This window comes from Adiantum capillus-veneris, chromosome 23 (assembly GCF_014529385.1).
Source record: "Adiantum capillus-veneris isolate H3 chromosome 23, ASM1452938v2, whole genome shotgun sequence".
Classification (NCBI taxonomy): Eukaryota; Viridiplantae; Streptophyta; class Polypodiopsida; order Polypodiales; family Pteridaceae; genus Adiantum; species Adiantum capillus-veneris.
This window is the reverse complement of record NC_140953.1, coordinates 33,668,267-33,688,314: the sequence shown is the minus strand read 5'-3', so window position 1 is coordinate 33,688,314 and position 20,048 is coordinate 33,668,267. Positions and strand designations below refer to the sequence as shown.

Genomic DNA, 20,048 nt, shown 5'->3' with positions numbered 1-20,048 from the left:
GGATTATACTCCAGTCCGATTTTTAAGGCTTTGTTAGCCAGTAGAAAATAGTATGGATGCCGTTCATAGTCAGTCGTAGAAGCTTTCCATGATTTAACCAGTTTCTATGGATAGTCCTCAAATGAACCGTCCATCCAAAAGTATTTCATTTATAGGTAAAACGTTTCTAAAATCATGAGAATAAAAATAATTACACAAGGGTAAGTAATTTTGCATTAACCTACAACCTAAACCAGCAGAGTCAAAGACTACAATAGCTGTGAGCAAGAATCCAATCTATACACAAGGAAAGACCACCTACCTAGCACCTGTCAACCTAACAAGGAATTATAGACAGTGGGTCCATCTTATAGACAAAAATGTCCAAAGACAGCGTCCTGGTTTCCCAGCTTTCTGGGAGAACCTTGTGTTTAAGACGTGTGTGTTGCTGTTTTTAGAGTTATACTTATACACAAAAGAACATATTAGTTCAAAAGACAAAGGACAATGATTAGCACACAAAAAACTCAGTCTTTGATTCGTTTTGTACATCATAGTGAGAATGAGGTATCATTCCAATGTTTTGTATATAAGATAGTTAAGAACAACTTATTCTGAAGTGAAAGAGGCCAGGTTTGACAGCGATGGATAGCAGCAAAGCCAAAAAGATCCTAAGTAAAGATAGAGTCCTCACTTGCATCCATATAAACAAAACAACAGATTGTTAGCTTTGAATACGTATTATAGGTGTCAACGAACCTATCAATTCTTATCCATGTCCTACTTAGAACCTTTTTAAATTATACCTACCATCCATGTAGTGTTAAATATTAGCAAGTATCAATTCCCAGAATAGCACGCCATACATGAAAGTGACATGTGTGTGAGTGTGTATGACTATCTCTCTACCTATATCCCCTCAAGCTAAGCTAATCTCCTCAAGCTGAAACTCTCTCTCTCTCTCTCTCTCTCTCTCTCTCTCTCTCTCTCTCTCTCTCTCCACACACACATATAGAGAGTAAATTTCCAAGATACCCCTGTAATTTATGGAAATTCCAAAATTCTCAACATTTATATTTCTATGTTTGTATATTTGCCTTGCGATGTGTGGCTACTTTTGCGACAAAAAAAGGGTATTTGGGAAATTTCTGGACAAATGTGAAGGGTATTTTTGGAAATTTTACAAATTACAGGGCTATTGCGGTAATTTTCCCTTATCTCTCTCTCTCTCTCTCTCTCTCTCTCTCTCTCTCTCGGGTTCAAAAGCACCCTTAAATCAAAAGAGAGAACTGAAAACAATTCTCTTTACATGATATGCCAATGCGCACATAGATGTGAAGGGAGAGGCTTCATCAACAGCTGCATGCAACTCCTTCTAAAGATTAGCTTCCCGCGTCAAGGAGCTATCTACCTCCAAATATTGATAACTCACGCTAGAGTCTCTCTCTCTCTCTCTCTCTAGCCCACTTGAGCTGAGAGAGAGAGAGAGAGAGAGAGAGAGAGAGAGAGAGAGTCCTTACCACATGCATTTAGGTCAATAGAGCAAGTTGCCAAGTGCAAGCCATAGCCTATGGCTGTGGGCTATGCAACCTTGCTCTCATCACCATTGCGGTCGCCGAAATTGACTGCCACCAAAGAAGCGCGGCCTCTAGCTGAGGCCCTACCAATCAAAGTGTTCGAATCTTCTTCTGAGTCTCACATCCATCCTGCGTGTAACCTCTACGTCTTCTCATTCAACAACTTTCCGCAAACTTACAGAATTGAGATTTGTTAGGAACACCAACAATACTTGTCAGCAATCGAACTTGAAGCATTGAAGGAGAAAGTTGAGGGTAAAAGACCCGGGTTTGGCAAAGTCACACTTTGTTGTAGCTACCGTGCCTTCAAGCTTTGTAGATATTGACCAAAAGATAGCTTTATTATGTAAGTTAACTGGAATCGTCGATGGAGTAGTTGAGTAACATGTGGTAGTAGGCTCTCTAGATCTCAACGAAACGCCATGATAACCAGATCAAATGTGTGGAAGCCATCCCCAGCGTGTGGAAGGACAATATCAAGGGGTCTATTTGGGCAATGTGTGTGTTGCAAAAGCTCTTTAGAGAAATGGTGTCAACACAAGATTAATCAAGCATGCATGGATGCTTTCTTTAAAACAAGTGACACGTACACACATGGTAGTGAACAAGGAGACTGCAGAGAGGCAATATATAAGGAGTGGTTTTGTGCTACGGAATGAAGAAAGAGCATCAGAGGCAAGATTAATGGGACGGCATGCATGTCTCTTGATGTGGATGGACTTATCAATAAATTGAATAGTAAGTGGCACCCTTCTATTTTGTAAGTTATATATACATATACATGTGTGTGTGTGTGTGTGTGTGTGTGTGAGAGAGAGAGAGAGAGAGAGAGAGAGAGAGAGAGAGAGAGAGAGAGAGAGAGAGAGAGAGAGAGAGAGAGAGAGCTTAATATCTTGTTGTTTTCAATTTAAAAAATGTTGGTTGAGCGCAAGGGGAAAAGAAGAAATTCTGCCCCAAAATAGAAAAAAATAGTGTAAAAACCCAAAAAATAGCCTAATTTTATGAATTTTCCTCTTGACAAAATCAAGGAAAGGAATTTTGTATGTTTAAAATAATGATTTTTCCCAAACAGCGGACAAAGGGCGGGGGAGGGAGGGTAATACAATGGGAGGGAGAGAGAGAGAGAGAGAGAGAGAGAGAGAGAGAGAGAGAGAGAGAGAGAGAGAGAGAGAGAGAGAGAGAGAGAGAGAGATAGGAGAGAGAAGATATATATGTGTGTGTGTGTGTGTGTATCTATATAGATTGATAGATAGACACACACACACACACACACATATCTCTCTCTCTCTCTCTATGTCCCTCCCTCCTCCCTCTATCTTTATTTATCTCTTTCTTTCTCTTCCACATATGTGTGGAAGAGAAAGAAAGAGATAAATAAAGATAGAGGGAGGAGGGAGGGACATAGAGAGAGAGAGAGAGAGAGAGAGAGAGAGAGAGAGAGAGAGAGAGATTGAGGGGTTTTTTTTTAAAGCTTGCTCCAAAAATTGATTTTGGAACAAAGCGAGCTTTTTTTTTCAAATTGGTTAGTTGAGCAAAATCTGGAAAAATCTCCCTCCATTCCCATCCCCTTCCTCACCTTCATATATAAAATCTAGAGGTAAATCTTAAGTTTAGGTGGGATCACATCAAAGCTAGGTTTTTTCGAGCATTGGTGTGACCTTTCACCATGGCTGATGCCGCCCTCTAGATGTGTTTATATACTACACAATGTAACCTCCTATTGCAGTTGCACCTTCCATGGCCAAGGGAAGCTAGCATAAGGGGGAGCTATCATGGAGCGGCCACACGTGTATGTGTGTGTTTGAAACACACACACACACACACACACACACACACACACACACACACACATAGATAGATAGATAGCTAGAGAGAGAGAGAGAGAGAGAGAGAGAGAGAGAGAGAGAGAGAGAGAGAGAGAGAGAGAGAGAGAGAGAGAGTCATGTTATCTAAAATTATCCTCACAGGTGCTAGCCAAGAAGCAGCCATCTCATCCTCTAGAAACCACCCTTTAGCAAGGATTAACCACCCTTCACGCCTTCAACAGAGTCAGTCAGGTATTTTGTTTTTTATAAATATTTTTTTAAAAATACATCTAGAGAGAGAGAGAGAGATTAAAAACAAAAATGAGGGAATATTCTGTAAAAAAGAATGATACAAAGAATTTTTGAAAATAATGTGAATTATTTAAATTTAAATATAAATAAAAAGGAAGAGAGAGATTTCAAAGAAAACAAAAATACGTTCTTTCAAGAGAGAGAGAAAGAGAGAGAGTGAGAGTGAGAGTGAGAGTGAGAGAGAGAGAGAGAGAGAGAGAGAGAGAGAGAGAGAGAGAGAGAGAGAGAGAGAGAGAGAGGATGCAAGTCCACCCAACAAATAGGGACACATGATCTATGAGACCAACTCACGCTTGCGAATAAGCTTTTGGAATTGTAACGAGATCCATGGAATGCAGGAATTGGCATTGATGAGCTTACCAATGACTCCGATGTGATACTTCTTGTCGAAACATGGGAGCATGATGCACAACGAATTCTTGGATTTGACAAATACGATGTGCATTCTTTGATGTGGGCCAAAAATGCAAAGCAACGAAGAGGCCAAGGAGGCGTAGCATGTATGACCAAAAAGGGTTTGAAAGATGTTTCCATTGTCAAAGAAGATAAGTATAAACGCTACTTATGGATGAAAATCAACCCACCAAGGGGTCAAGTCATGTTTGTGGCTGGTTGCTACATTCCTCACTATGACTCCAACTTTTATGCTCACTTGAATATGGATAGAGATCAGCCCTTTGTTGAACCAGAGGAAGACATTGCTCATTACAAGGATAAAGGTGAAGTCATTGTTTTTGGAGACATGAATGCTCGCACAAATATGTTACAACATGACTCACAACAAGTCGACATGCCGCATGTCTCAAGAAGAATGGATGACTCATACATGTATAATCGAAGCTTTAATGATACAAAAGAACTGGATCACTATGGAAAGTCACTTCTACATATGTGCAATAGTACCGGAATGCTCATTGCAAATGGTGTATCTCTATGGCAAGGCACCAATGACTTTACATGTAGAAAGCACAATGGTGATAGCGCGATTGACTATATGTTGCTCTCGGAAGCCACTCTAGAATGCATACAAAGCTTTACACTTGGTAAATGGAATCGGGAATCGGATCATAGGATGTTATGTATTGAACTCAAGTGTGGTAAACGGCCCAAGCATGTAGCCTCCAATCATGATGTGAATCATTTGTACCTATGTCTAGACTTCAAACGAGCACATATATATGTTGATATGGTGGACCAAATGTTAAGCATGATAGAGCATCAAGAGAGCCCAACATTAGAATGCAAGTGGAAAGTTTTCAAAGAAGTAATTTTCTCTTGTGCGAAGGAATGCTTTTCGATGAAACACATGTCTTGCAAAAGGTCTAAGAAGGGTAGCACCAAGAAGAAATGGTTTGACATGGAATATAGTCAAGCCCAAAAACACTTGCTAAGATTGGATGCAAGCAAAGACAAGGAAGTTTACTTGGAATGTTCACACACATACAAAGCACTTGTTCAAAAGAAGAGGAGAAGGTGGGAAGTCAAAAAACAACTTCCTTTAGCGCAAGAGAAAGCACATGCATGTGGCAAGCTTTGGCAAAATCTAAAAGGAAAGCGTGTTGAGAGCTTTGGTGACTTGACTCTTGAGGATATGTATATGCATTGCAAAAACCTCTATGAGCAACCCAATGTTGATAAGATGGGGTGTTGTAGCTCCCCTTCGTTTATGTCTCCCTTCTTTACCATTGAAGATGTATGCCGCGCGCTTGAGAAACTTGCTACTTGCCAGGCAGGGGACCTTCAAGGTGTCAAGGCTGAAATGATTAAATGGACAAGCAAGAAAACACAATATTGGATATGTGATATGTTTAACCTTGCACTTCAGCATGTCATGCCTCATGATTGGAGTGCAAATTGGATCAAACCTTTGCACAAAGGAGGAGATGTAAACAATGTGAACAACTATCACACTATAATGGTTGGTTCTTTTGTTATAGAAATGGTATTTTATGATTTATTACAGTTGACAGGTGGAAAAGACTAGACCCAGCTTGGCCTATGCAAATGTATTTGTACAAATACATTTGCATAGGCCAAGCTGGGTCTAGTCTTTTCCACCTGTCAGCTGTAATAAATCATAAAATACCATTTCTATAACATCTTTGATGGCAAAGTTATTTGATTGTATCATGGAGATGAAGACAAGTGAATGGGCTGAAAAGAATGGCAAACGTGCGCTTGGCCAAGCAGGTTTTCGAAAGCATCATAGCACTATTGATCACCTTGTCACTCTTCAAGTTCTTATGGAAGCGTCTCAATTGAAAGGAAAAAAGTTGTATTGTTGCTTTGTGGATTTCAAGAAAGCTTTTGACATGGTACCGCGAGAAAATCTTTGGAGACATATACAAAGCCTTCAAGTGCCGAGAGAATTTATGCATGCAGTCTTTCGCATCTACCAAAAAGTGATATGTCGATTATGTATGGGAGATGGAATTTCAGAATTTTTTGCAAGCACCATTGGTGTCAAACAAGGATGCCCACTTTCCCCAACCCTCTTTGGGCTACTCATTGATGAATTGGAATGCATGGTTCTTGATTTTATGCAGCAACAAGGCATAGAAGAGGTTAAGATTGGAAATGCGGTGATCATGCTTTTGGTTTATGCCGATGATGTAGTGCTCTTGGCACATACCTTAGAAGATGCACAAAATCTTATGAGTGTCTTGGAACGCTTTTGCCTACATAGCGGGCTGATCGTGAATGGATCCAAAACCAAGGTTATGCTTTTAAAGACCCTCAATGACAAAAATCCATACATTGTATACAACAATGAGCAACTTGAAGTGGTAGATCACTTCAAGTACCTTGGCCTTGAGGTTCCATCCAATCATAAATGGAAGGATTGTGCAATGCATCGCTTGGAAGCTAGAAAGAGGGTTTATTATGCATTTGAAAACATGTGCAATGTTGGAGAGATCAAGTGTTGGGCTCTCAAAAGTACCTCTTTGACACATTGGTGACATCGGTGCTTCTTTATGGAGTGGAGGTGTGGGGTGGAAGCATCGGGAAGTCTACTTGGAAAGAGTTTGAGAATGTCCAAAAGCGTTTTCTCACGAACTTTCTCCAAGTCAAGACACAAACACCCTACATGCTCTTACTTCTTGAGTCCGGATCACTTCTCATTGAGGTCTTGGGCATGCAAAGGGTTGTGGAGTACATGCTTAAGACACAACGTAGCCCTTTGCATCGACTTCCTAAAATCGCATATGAAGCAAGTCAAAAGGTCCAAAAGACATGCAAGAGCAAAATACTAAGTTCGGGGTGGATGCTTGACATCAAGAAATGGTTTGGAAGATGGGATGCATGTCACTTGGTCAAGGATGCGTCGATCGACTCCCAAGCTAATGAGGCCTTCTTACAACGCCAATGTATCACAGCTTAGGAGAAATTTGGAGGTTCTCGCTTTAGCCATTACACCACACACGTTGCCCCAAACTACAATTTTTTTTTTCCAAACGAGGTAACCGAACCCATCCCTACATCCTTGAGCCCATCCCGTTGAGTGCGATCCGCACCATTGCCTCCATTCGTCTTAGCTCCCATTCTCTACGCTGTGAGACAGGACGTTGGGGCATTGGCGAGGAGTGTCATCGACTTTGCACCTTATGCCCTCGTCAAGTGCGAAAGAGTGAGTACCACACACTACTTGAGTGCTCATCTTTAGACCACATTAGGTCCTCTTTTCCCCGTATATTCAGCCATGAGCTCTCCCTACATACCTTCCTCTCCCAACCACGATGTGGACTCTCTATTGCGACGCTCATTTCAACCATTTTTGAGCATTGAGAGTCACTTATGACCTCCACTCACACCACGTGACATGTTCATTTGGTCCCATAGGTCATATTTGACCTCCGAGGACGATAATAGAACTCTCTCTCTCTCTCTCTCTCTCTCTCTCTCATCTGAGTAGCACATTTTGAATGCAAGCAAGAATTGAGTAGCACATATTGAAACCAAATCTCTCTCTCTCTCTCTCTCTCTCTCTCTCATCTGAGTAGCACATTTTGAATGCAAGCAAGAATTGAGTAGCACATATTGAATGCAAATCTCTCTCTCTCTCTCTCTCTCTCTCTCTCTCTCTCTCTCTCTCTCTCTCTCTCTCACACACACACACACACACACACACACACACACACACACAAGAAGATAAATAATAACATCGTAGAAAAAACCCTTAGAGATCTTAAAGATTTGTCAGATAACTCTTGAGCTCAAGCCCAAGATATTAAATACGCGGCTTATTCGAGGTTTCTCTTCTTATTGGCACAAAGATTCATGATCATGTGAAGGGAATAAAAAGCTATTCAATAGGGCTTGAACTCAAGGCCTGCTACTTATTAAGAGGGAGCTAGGATAAACAATCTACCACACTCAGGTGATAAAAAGGTACTCCAATTTCCTCTTCTTATCCACTCACACTCCCCCCCCCACACGCACACGCACAAAAAAAATTCCCCCTCTATTTGATGGGGCGGAAAACAAGAATAACCAATTAATCTACTAAACTATTTCAGAGCATGCAAGTGACAAACTAGATATTCTCTCTCTCTCTCTCTCTCTCTCTCTCTCTCTCTCTCTCAGTGAACATAGGTGGCCATAGGTAGTTTTGAACACTAGTGTCTTTTTTGTGCAAGTGGCCATAGGTAGCCTTGAATACTAATATTGTCTTTTTTCTTTCAACCAAAATAATGGATCACAAATTTGTGAACATTTTTCCAAGTGTAAAGGCTTTTATTCTCGAAGCCTTTGAAGAATATTCGCCACGTGTTGAGTGGGAATGGCCATGGGCATGGGAACTCATTGAAGAAAATTACACTAGATGGGGAAGCCGCATCAACAAAGAATTGGACACAATTTACATCCAGTTGTTTGATCCACATTTCTTTGCCAATGTGAGGCTCATGCTTTTAGAGAAGCAGCTTAGGCTTATGAGACACTACAAAGTTTACTTGAGTTGGGATCAACTAGATTCAAGAGGCGTGTAGATCTCCAACTTAATATCTTGATTCTTTTGAAATAGCATGACTTCGAGTGCTATGTAGGTGTATTCTAGAGCCTTTTTGATAGCAAAGTAATGTAACCTCTGAAATTTTCATCCAGTAAAACAAAAACCCTAATTCAAAAAAAAATCCTAAGTAGTATGCTTTGTTGCTCTCTCTCTCTCTCTCTCTCTCTCTCTCTCTCACACACACACACACACACACACACACACACACACACACACACACACACACACACACACACACACACACATCACAAAATGGTTTCTTTTTCCACAGTTGGTGGTCCATCCATAGAAGATGGACAAAGTCACACTTATATTTCAAAATATACAACCTCCCCCTCCTCCTCCTCCTCCTCCTCCTCCTCCTCCTGTGTGTGTGTGTGTGTGTGTGTGTGTGTGTGTGTGTGTGTGTGTGTGTGTGTGTGTGTGTGTGTGTGTGTGTGTGTGAGATGGAAATGGCTTATAAACTTTGAGAGTAGCGGAATTAGGAAAATTAGAGAAAGCATCTTTGTGAGGCTACTTTGTGAGCATAGAGGGTGAACTTAATTGGTGGTAGCAACATAAACATAGTACTGAATTAACTTGGCATGAACATTACTTTTGCAAGAGAGAGAGAGTTTAGAGAACTTGACAACAATTGAGGACCCGATTTATGTGGAGACAGCCCCCAGCTTGTTGGAGAAGGAGATGGAGCTCTTCCACTTTGCACTTCACACCATCAGTGTTACCATATACGTGTGGTAGTGATGTGTGTGAACACACTAGGACCGTCAGGGCATTTTTTCCCTCTTTAGGAGGTTTTTTCCCCCGTGCATTGTATATAGGCCCATCATTCTAGGGCTATCTATCTTTTCCACTGCACACCAAGTAACACACTCTCTATTGTGTGCCTTGAGCTTCCTTCGTCTTCTCCAAGCTGTGTGTTTCTTTGCAACCCTAATTCCAACAATTGGTATCAGAGCATGTTGCTTCCTCCCAGGCTTAGTCGCCAACTGCTCCAGCACACGCCTGCTCACTACAGGCAGGTCTGCATAAGCAATTTTGTCATTTTGTGTAAAATTTCTGTCAGTGTCATTTTTTGCATAACAGGTGCCTTACAGTCTTCTACGGTTTGAGCTATATAGCACATGTTGTTCCCGCTCCGTTTCTCCTATTTTCGCGCAGTTTTCACGTCAGATGTAGCATTTACCATGGCTGACAACAACACAGATGTCTTCAAGATGTTTGTTGCTGAGGACAGGTTGGATGGGGACAATTACCCTATGTGGGCTTATATGATGCAACACGTTCTTGTGTCAAAGGGCGTCTGAAATATTGTGCAGGGCATTGATGTACGTCCTGGTCCTGAGGATGTAGGTGATGTTGAGGATGTTGCTGGTCTTGCTGCAAGGATTTCTACTATTAGAGTTGTTTTGCCTACGGCAGAACAAGCTCGTTGGGATGTAAAGGATGCGAAGGCTCATGCATTGATTGCATTGTCTGTGAAGCGCACCATTGTTCCTCACATCCATTCAGAAAAATCTACAAAACAGGCTTGGTATATTTTGGCTATGCAAGTCGCAATGAGGCTAAAATTGCTTTGCTGCATAAAGAGTTGGAGTCGAAGATTATGCATGAGGAAGATGATATGGACACTTTCTTTGCTGGTGTCAAGGATATCAATGAGCAACATATTTTCTGCAACAACTGAAGTCATTTCAGACAGTTGCCTTGTGCAGATTGTTCTTGATGCCTTACCAGATTCATACCAGACTTTTGCTAGTACTTGGAGACTGATGATCCAAGGAAATCCTGAAGTTGTCAAGTTTGATGCATTATGCACATTGTTGTTGCAAGAGTCACTTTCGAGAAAAAATAGGACTAGGCAACGTGCAATTGAACAGGCTTTTATTGCTGATGTTGATGCAAAATGGGCTTTTAGCGTAGAGTGCACTTACAATCATGTTGTCCATGATGCATGCTTGTCAGTTGCTGCAGATTCACATGTGTGGTATTTTTACAATGGTGCTACAAATCACATTACCTCACATCGTGAATTGTTTACTTCTCTCGAGTCTGTCCCTCATGGGAAATCAATCACTTGTGCCAACAATGCCTCTTATCCGGTTCAGGGAGTTGGAAAGATTGTGCTCACTGCCGCAAATAGCAGTTCCTTCACACTTGTTGATGCACTTTATGTACCTGGGATCAAGAAGAATCTCTTGTCTGTATCCGCACTTGCTAGACTTGGACTTGTAGTCAAATTTGTGGATGACAGATGTACAGTTCATGATCTCAATTTTGGTGATGAAATTGTTGCATCTGGCCTTTTGTGTCGTGGGCTATATAAGCTCACTTTGTATGACAAGTGTGGACAAAATTTTGCAAATGCTGTTTTGCAAATTCAAGGGCTATTTTTGATGTAAAACTTTGGCATGCACATTTTGGTCATCTAAATTTTGCCAGTTTGCTGCGTTTGCAGAAATCTGATATGGTTACTTCTTTGCCGCCTCTTGAAGAACCTATCAAACATGTTTGTGAAGGCTGTTGGACAAGGTTTCTTACCATATGAACCGCACATGTGCCCCACAATGAGCACTTCATTGACACCAAACATAGACTTTTTCGTTGACAAAGTAAGATTCATTTCTTCCAACCTAATTTTTTTTTTATCACAATCATTTATGTGATTTACCATAAACCTGCGACATCCCTTGAGATCCAAAGCTTCATCTTTCTCACTTTCTTCACATCCTTTGATACGCAAATCATCAATGAAAGGCATTGTGATTTGAGGAATAAAGTCATGTAAGACCTTATTCATCCCATTCATCATATGTGCAACCGAGTTGGTTGCTCCCTGCAGCAAGGTACACATCCTTACCAAACCCAAAGGTGTCCTCATGATTGTCGGGTCTCTGCTTTCAATTGCAATATGAAACTGATCATACCCTGAGTAGATATCCCTCATCGAGTATATTTCCCTTCCTGCAAACGCCTCTGTAAACTCATCCACAAATGGATCTGTTCCTACATTCCTAATTGTCACCTTGTTCATTGGTTGCATATCTTGGATGAAGCGTAGAGCACCATTCTTCTTTGGAACTGTGCACCACTTGTTTGAGTATGGAGCACAAGAAGGCTCCAAAATCCCCATTTTGATCTTTTCATTCAATAGCTCTACTAACTTGGGCAAATGAGCCTTTGGAACCGGAATAGGCTGCAGATTCCAAGGCATGGTGAAAATTACCATGGGAGCTACAATAGAAGGATCAACACATCCTATCTCATGTGCCTCAAATGCAAAAGCCTTACCATGCTTTGAAAGAATTCCTTTGAAGCACCATGTCTCCTCCTGTGTTAGAAACTCCTCGCAACCAATCTGCAACTCTTGAAAAGATTCCTTTGTGAAGGTATGTCCAATATTTTTAGGATTCCTCAAACTTGGTTGCAAAGAAGCCTGTTCAATCTTTTCCTTGTTGTTGGTGGTAAGGGTGAAGCTACTGGTTTCATCTTTTTTGCTACACTCTTGTATTTAGTTTCAACATGGACTTCTGGGCCAACTGTTTGGTTTTCTTTAAAAGCTTCTATGACTTGATACATTTCCATAGAGCATACTTCCGGAATTTCATTTTCAAGATGCAAACTAGACTCCATTATAGCATCAAGCTCACCCATAGTATCTACAAAAGAAACTTGTTCACACAAACCCAAAACATTTTTAGTAAGCTCTAGCAACCCACTCTCTTTCATGGCCATTTGTACATTATGTACATATTGCCTCTCACATCTATTCAAATATTCAAGTTTTTTGTAAAACATTCTGATCCATGCCTTGTTACCAAGGAGACCATTGAGAGAATTTCATCTCGTTTTGGATAAAGCGAGACCCGTTTAATTTTTGTACCACTGCAATCCTCCTTGAAAATGGTACTTCGCCAAAACCTATCATTTCCCTATGATCATGAAACTCTTTGCTCACCTTTGGTAGAGGATGATCTCTGAGGTTGTCTCATGATTTCTTTCATGGTTTACACAAACTATGAGAAATTAAAGAACACGTTTACCATCTTTGCTTCGTATCCTAGCATAAGTTGAACCATCATCCATTACCTTTGTTTCCATTCGAACTCCCACAATGTAGAGCTGTCCAAGGATAAGATGGTATGAAGATGTGTCCTGTATAAAGAAGTTTTGTTTGACCTTTACATCACCTATTGTCACCTTTATACTTGGACATGCTGCATACAATTCACCTGATGAATTGTTTGCTACTCTAACCATCAACCATGTTCTGTGTCCATTGGCCATTTACATTTGTTGTAAAGACTTTTTGACATTATATTTATTTCAGAACCATGGTCAATTAAGGCAACAAATGGTTCTTCAATATCACATACCTTGATCAATGTCTCCGTAGTAGCTCGTGCCCAATGGCTTCTAAAATAGTGGCTCTTAGGAATACTTTGAGATTCTTCCTCATCATCAGCAAATTTCACTTGCCTTACATTCCAAGAAGACTGGTAGCATCCCACCATAGCTTAATTACCTTCTTTAGCACGCACCTGTACTCCTTGTGTCGTCACAATATCTCCTTTAGCTTGTGGGCAAATAGACTCTCCAAGTGTTTGCTTCTTTCTCTTGATGATGTCGATAATTTCTTCATGGAATTCATGCTTGGCTATGCCAAGCACCTCACCCAAAGTAAACTCAACCTTGCTATTAAAAATCCTCTCCTCTAGAACTTTCTTCAAGTTTATAGCAAGCTCAATGTCAGATTATAGTTTGTAAGCTGGTCCTTTTGGCTTACCTTTTGTTGGCTCCTTTTTCTTTCGTGTTGTAGATTCCTCCATGGTCACTTCTGGTGAAGGTACCTCTTGTGTTGGTGGTGCTTGCAAAGGTGCTGTATCATTCCTCTCTCCACTTCTTATAGATCTTTTTAAAGGTCCTTCATCACCATTTTCACGCATACGCTTGTCTTCTACAATGGCTTCATGGCTTTGGCAGTTTGTAATGTAGGCATGGACAGACATTGAATCCACTTGATCACCCCACCCTGTTTCTAGTCATATGCAATCACCTGCTTCATGTAGAATCTCTTTTGTAACCTTTTCCTTTTTAGCTAATTCCATGACATTTGGCCAAAGTGGACCATGATGATCACTCACCTCTTCATCACAAAGATGCTCAATTTTTACTCCATAAATAGCTACCTCAACTGAAGAGGTGGCATGGTTAGTTGCCATATCTTCAACTAAGGTTTGCATTCCCCCCTTCCCAAAGTTAGTTCTCAAGGGTAGACCTATCTCTCTTGAGTGGGTTTTACCGTCCTTAAAAAAGACATCTTTTGTCAAATCATCACTAAAACTATCACAATTCCTTGTTACATGGTCTGTACTATCACACCAAATACATCTTTTAACAAAACCTTTTTTGGGCTGTTGTCTTTGCCTAGGAAGTGGCCCTGATGGTTGGCCTTTTTCTTCAAGCTTTGCAAGCTTCATCTTCAAGTTACACATTCCCTTCACAAGCTCATCTAGCATAGACTCATCAAACTTAAGAGCTATAAAAGTAGGCTTTACCATTTCGTCAGAAGTTGAGGTGGAAGGGCTTGTAGTGTTTACTACCATCTTGCCCCTTCTTCTTTGTCGTTTGGCAGTCAGTGAGACAACAACTTCAACCTCATTCTAGTCGGTCTTTAGTCCTTGCTCAACATCTTTATCTTCAAGAAGAAGCTCCAAATTTTCTTGAAATTCTTTACCTACAGCTTGTAAGAAAAGATCTGTCTTCTCTGTATCTAGTGTGGCCCTTTCTATCCTGATGAGTTGTGCATAGCGCCACTCAAATTCCCTATAGCTCTGTTATTGATAGTCCTTGCATTGGCTTGACTACCCATTCTAAGAATGTCCTTTTGGTCACTCTCTCAGTGTCCTCCATGAAATATTCATCCTTTGAAGCTACTTTGGGTTCTTCCCAGTTTCTCCCTTGCCCATCTTTAATTCCCCTAACATGTTCCCTAATTTCTGGAGCAACAACCAACTCAAAGATTTGAATCATCTCACCTTCTAACACATGCTGCAGATCCATCTCCTTCACATACTTGCGTAAGTACTTGGTTACATTTTGTCATTGAACTGATCCATTCTGTCGACAACTGCTTGTATGGCCTTGGTTGTTGAAATCTCCCTTCTTTCAGTGGCATGTTGTTGCTGCATACACATTGCAAATGCTTGAAACATTTGCATTGTTGCTGGGTCAAAATGCATATCCTGATGCTCAACATGATCACCCATGGTTACCAAAGAAAGAACACAAAAGAGAATATCAAAACAACACAAAGATGAAAACATCAAGGCTATGGACATATCGTATCATGGGTAATATGAAAGGGTTAATAGATGAGTTAATGGCGTTCAATCTTTGCCAACCAAATGGGCTATGAATTGTTCTTTGGAATTGTAGTTTTGTGCTTACCATAATATATATGTTTTGTCTCGTGATTGGGATAAATTGTGTGTACAAATCCTCTTGATTTATAGCAAGATAACTACACTTACGTCAAAAGAAAAGTTATAGTCTATAAGGGGTAGTATGATGGGATTCGGTGAAAGAAGTATTTCATTGAGCCTTTCTGAGCCAAAGACAAACACTATACGTTGTTGAAAGTGTATTTTACAGCTAACCCTTACATTAATTACAATAGATCGCACAGAGTGAAAGCGATAAAAATTCACATCATGTGGATTATTCATCTAGGATAACTCTAGTATGTGCAAAATGTACATATATGAGAAGTGAAGAGAAGAGAAGTTTTACTCCCAAGCGCTATTCTTGCTCGTAGACAATAAGGATACTTCGGGGAGAGATGCACCGTAGCAAGGAGAACCTAGAATTTGTAGAGAGAATGAATTTCTAAGAGGGAGAGAGATAGGTTTGGTTAGAGAGGGAGATGGAATTAGAGATATATGCTGAAAACAACAAGAAATCAAAAAAATATCAAAGTAGAACACATCTTACTTGCCAAACCCTTCGGAAGTTATTCACCATTTTTGATGGAGAGAGAAGAAGGGGGAAGAATTGAAGCCTTGATTGATGCACCAAGTTCAATTCCTGCTTTGATTAGAGCTTATATTCCAAGGATAGCTTACAAGATTGGCTAGTCTTCCCCTAGGAGTAAGTGTAGGCTTAGGATTAAGTTTATGGCTATTACAATTAGGCATTACTACTCTCATTCCCTCATGAATTCATCTCATGAATGGTTTCCAAGGAAGAAGAGGTCCCCTTTTATAGGTGAAGGGAACCCCCAAGGTTACACAAGAAAGAGAAGAGCCAGTGTGAACAGGAACGGGCACAATTTGAAATGAGCTGTTCCTGCACGATGTGGGTAGAGTGGGGTCCAATATTTTGATCATATCTCCTGTTGGGGGTCCCATCATTGCAATAGCTCCAATGACCAACAAAATTATCAATCCGGAGGGATGAGCTACCCGGCTAGGGCATGGAAACACTCACACGATTAGTGAGCTAATCATCGCAACACAAATGGTTAACTCTATAAGGTGAACTTCTTGGCCTATGGAGAATCGAAGCCGCAATGAAGGGAAATCTCCATAATCCACTTATCTTCACCTCTAATCAACTCAATCACGCACACTAAGATTGCAAGACTCACACAACACTAATCCTATCATGCAACACACTAATCGCAAGCACACACACATAGATCTATTGAGCACCACACTCCAATCAAACCTACATGCACACACAAGAAAAATAGGGCAATCACACAAGATTAGAGAGGGATTAACCCCTAATTAGTTAAGATCTAGCTAATATAATAATCATATGCAATCATAAGAAGCATGAGAGAGGCATAGTGAAAGAGAATGAATCATTGATTAGTGTGGCTCAGCAGTGCCAACTGTGACTATGCCAAAGAGTGTTTTTTGCACCTTGGCGACTTGAATTTTTATTTTCTTGTGCTTACTACAAACATTTCTTCAGGTAAAAGTAAGTTTGAATCCTCAAAAAGAGGATTAGTGAAGGACCAAGTTGGCATTGAAGGTTTCTTTGCCGCACCTGTTTTATCTTCTTTGAATCTGCATTTGCGTTGGTTGGGTTGTCCTTCTTTGACTGTGAAGACTCCATTATCTGTTTGATTTTCCAATTAGGCATGTTGATAGGAATCTTTGATGTTGTTGTAGGCCTCTGTTGGCTGTCGACATCTGGCTTTTGACTAGGAGCATTAGAAGACTTAGGAATCCAAATCTCTTGATGACCTTTGTATCTCCTTTGTTGAGTTTGTTGAGCTCTTGAGACTTTCATGCAGGTTTGGTGTAGCTGCAGTTGGCTTGCGATTGACTGGTAGCCAAATCTTTGTATACCCTGTGTAGAATCCTTGTCTAAGAGGAAGATTCTTTGAGATCCGTCTTTGTTCTGTATCCTCTTGAGAGTTGTGGTAGACTTCCATATCTTTTGATGTTGTTCTTTTGTATACATGCTTCTTAGGTATCCTAGAGTATTGTCGAGGTGGTACCTTGTGGGCCTTCTTTCTTGGGAGGGTCTTGATGTTACTTCATATGCTCTAACCTACGGTTTTGGTACCCATATCTGTCTGTTACCTCCATAGTACTCAGGTTCCTTTAAGCTCCATTGTGATGCTATCCATCCCATGTGTTTTTCTTTCTATGTTGATTTTCTGTCTTTAATCCAAATCGGATCATTAACTTTGACTAAATTGCTCTGAATAAACACTTGCTTGACTTTCCTTTGCTTTGTTGAGTACTTTGGTTGAAATATCTTTGATTTTATGAGTGCCTGCTTAGAGGTTTCAGTTGGGTCAACAATTGGCTTGAAGTTTTGAAATCCTATCTTGCTTGAAGAAGCTGATCCATGAGGGTTTTTTGATGTAGAGGCATATACTGTCACACCTTCTTTGCTAATCAGTGGAAGTTCCAGTTTAGCTTTACCTTTGTCTGTAAGATTTGTCTTCTTTACCTCTAGTCTTGGTGGAATTCTCTGCTCAATATCTATCATGGTTGCTCTTTGCTCTGTTTGATCTACAATTGATATTGCCTTATTTGATTTAAGCTCTTCTGAAGTTCTATTTGATGGAGATGAATCATTTTCAATAAGATCTTCCATTTGAATTGTGCTTGAGGAATTTGTGCTATCGTCCGTGGGTGACCAGTCTTGGTCTCCCTCCTTTTTTGTCTGTGATGACTCCGTCATGTTTGCATTCTGTATTTCTAACATCTTCTGGGCCATTGGCATTCCCATTATGATGTCGTCTGGCATATCTTTTGCTGCGATCATGTGGAATTGAGCTATGATGATCTGTGAACTTACTTCAATGGTGGTGGAGATGATTCCCCAGCATTCTGCTCGTTTGTTTACTAATATGATCACAAATTCAGGAGCATCTTCCAGCTGTGGTTGGCCATATCTTTTCCAAGCGAGAAAAGACATGAGGTTATTGTCTAGCTGAAAATCTAGCTTTCCTTCTCTTGATAGCTTTTCTTCATGTTCACCAATAATGTTGCACTTGATTGTCTTAGGATCTAAGCTTAAATTGATTGCTTTTGCCATGGAAACATCCTTTGGTTGAACTTTATCTACATTTTCTTTGCTTTGATCACCTGCTTCCAATGATGTCGAGTCCATTGGTTGTAATATTGCACTTTTTGTATACAATTGTTGAGCATTGTCCATCTGCATCTGAGTAAGCTTTGACCTTAAAAGATCCATTGTACTTTCTGGCAGAATCTATCTCTTTGGAGGAGATTTTGGTGGTGACCTTTGTGTAGCTTTCTGGACTTTAGCTCCCATTGACTTTGACTTTTGTGCCACCTGTTCTGGCAGCTTGAGGCTTTGCATCATCTTTAGATAGTCTTGACTTCAGTCGTACCATCCATAGGGATTTGTACAAGGTCATGACCTTGATGCTATTCATTACCACATGCATCTTGATATGCATATGTGAGCTTGATCACATGTAACTGTTTGAACACTATTGGATTTGTCGGCTTTTGACTTTGACTTGTGGAGATCAACTGAAACTTTTGTCCTTGATGATCTTCATAGAGGCATTTATCTACAGATTCTGATGGAATCTGGGTCAATTGAAAACTTCCAACAACCATATGATCTTTCAATGGTTTCTGCCTTGAAGAGATCTATTGACTAGAAGCTCTAGGGCTTCTAACTGCTGTAGCATTTCCTGGTACATAAGCTAAGCTTGATGGATTTACAGCTCCCCCCTTCCTAGGGTGATCACTATAGCCTGCTTCATTGTAAAAGTTCAAAACTGTTTGGGTCTGATTTAGTCTCACCTTTTGGGCCTGTGAAGGTACACTTTGGGTAGCACTGATGATGTTTGGCATCTGCAAACCTTCTGCATAGTTTCCTATGTATCTTCGTGGAACATGACAAATTAATCCCCAAATTAAGCTGTAGATAGCATTATCTTTTCCCTGATATTGTCTATCCCATGGGTCTCCTATGATATGAGCTTCTGTGGTTTCAGGACCCAAGGCACCATAGATGCTAGACTCTCGTCTATATCTACGACTGTTTTAGTCAAAGTATATGTTTGTTTGGTCACAACATTGAAGCTTGATTTCCAATGGAGGAGATTTTGGCTCTGAACAAATTTCCGAGTTCACTCGGGTAATATTCTTCAACTCTAAAGAGGATGGGCTATAATAGATTCTTTCTTCTGAAATGAACCATCCTTTTTGATCTATCATTGGACACACTTCTATGAGTTGGTATTTGGGCCGTTCAAACACTGGTTTATCCTTTTTGTACAGTTTCCCTTTTTGGTCTACATAGTGTGCATATGAATGATGTGTACCATACAAAGCTAACATCATTCTGTCTGATGTGTCTCTTAGACTCGTGAATGATTGCACACTCGATGCAGAATCATTTGCAAAACCTAAAAATGTTTTCAACATTCGGTGATACCTCGACACCTTGACTAAATTCATGCAAGAATTTAATTTTCAAAGAATCAATTTTAAGCTTTTCAGATGCATGTGCATCTTTATGCTGATTTTGAATTTGCAGTGTTTTTACTGGTGCTTCTAATGGTAATGCAGAATCATCTGATTGTATTAAAAGTGACAAGTTAAATGCACTTACGTCGAGATTCTCATTTCCAATTTTCTTTGTGCCTTGCTTGGCAGTTGATGTGTCCCTATTGTCAGGATTTCTTGGACAACCTTCAGCAAAATGTCCACCTTTTCGTCCATAATCCGAGCAATACGCCATGACTGGTGGTATTTCATTTGGTTCTGTCATGTCAAGCTCTAGTTGAGGAGCTTCTGTTTCTGTGCTTGTCCAGTTGTTAGTATCCTCTTTTAAAACACTGAGCATCAAGCTATA

At 40.3% G+C, this 20,048-nt stretch overlaps 1 pseudogene; it reads left to right on the top strand.

Moving 5' to 3' along the window:
* The first annotated feature begins 1,549 nt into the window (after positions 1-1,549).
* On the top strand, positions 1,550-2,291 carry LOC147427617 (GCN5-related N-acetyltransferase 7, chloroplastic-like; annotated as a pseudogene).
* The last annotated feature ends 17,757 nt before the right edge of the window (positions 2,292-20,048 follow it).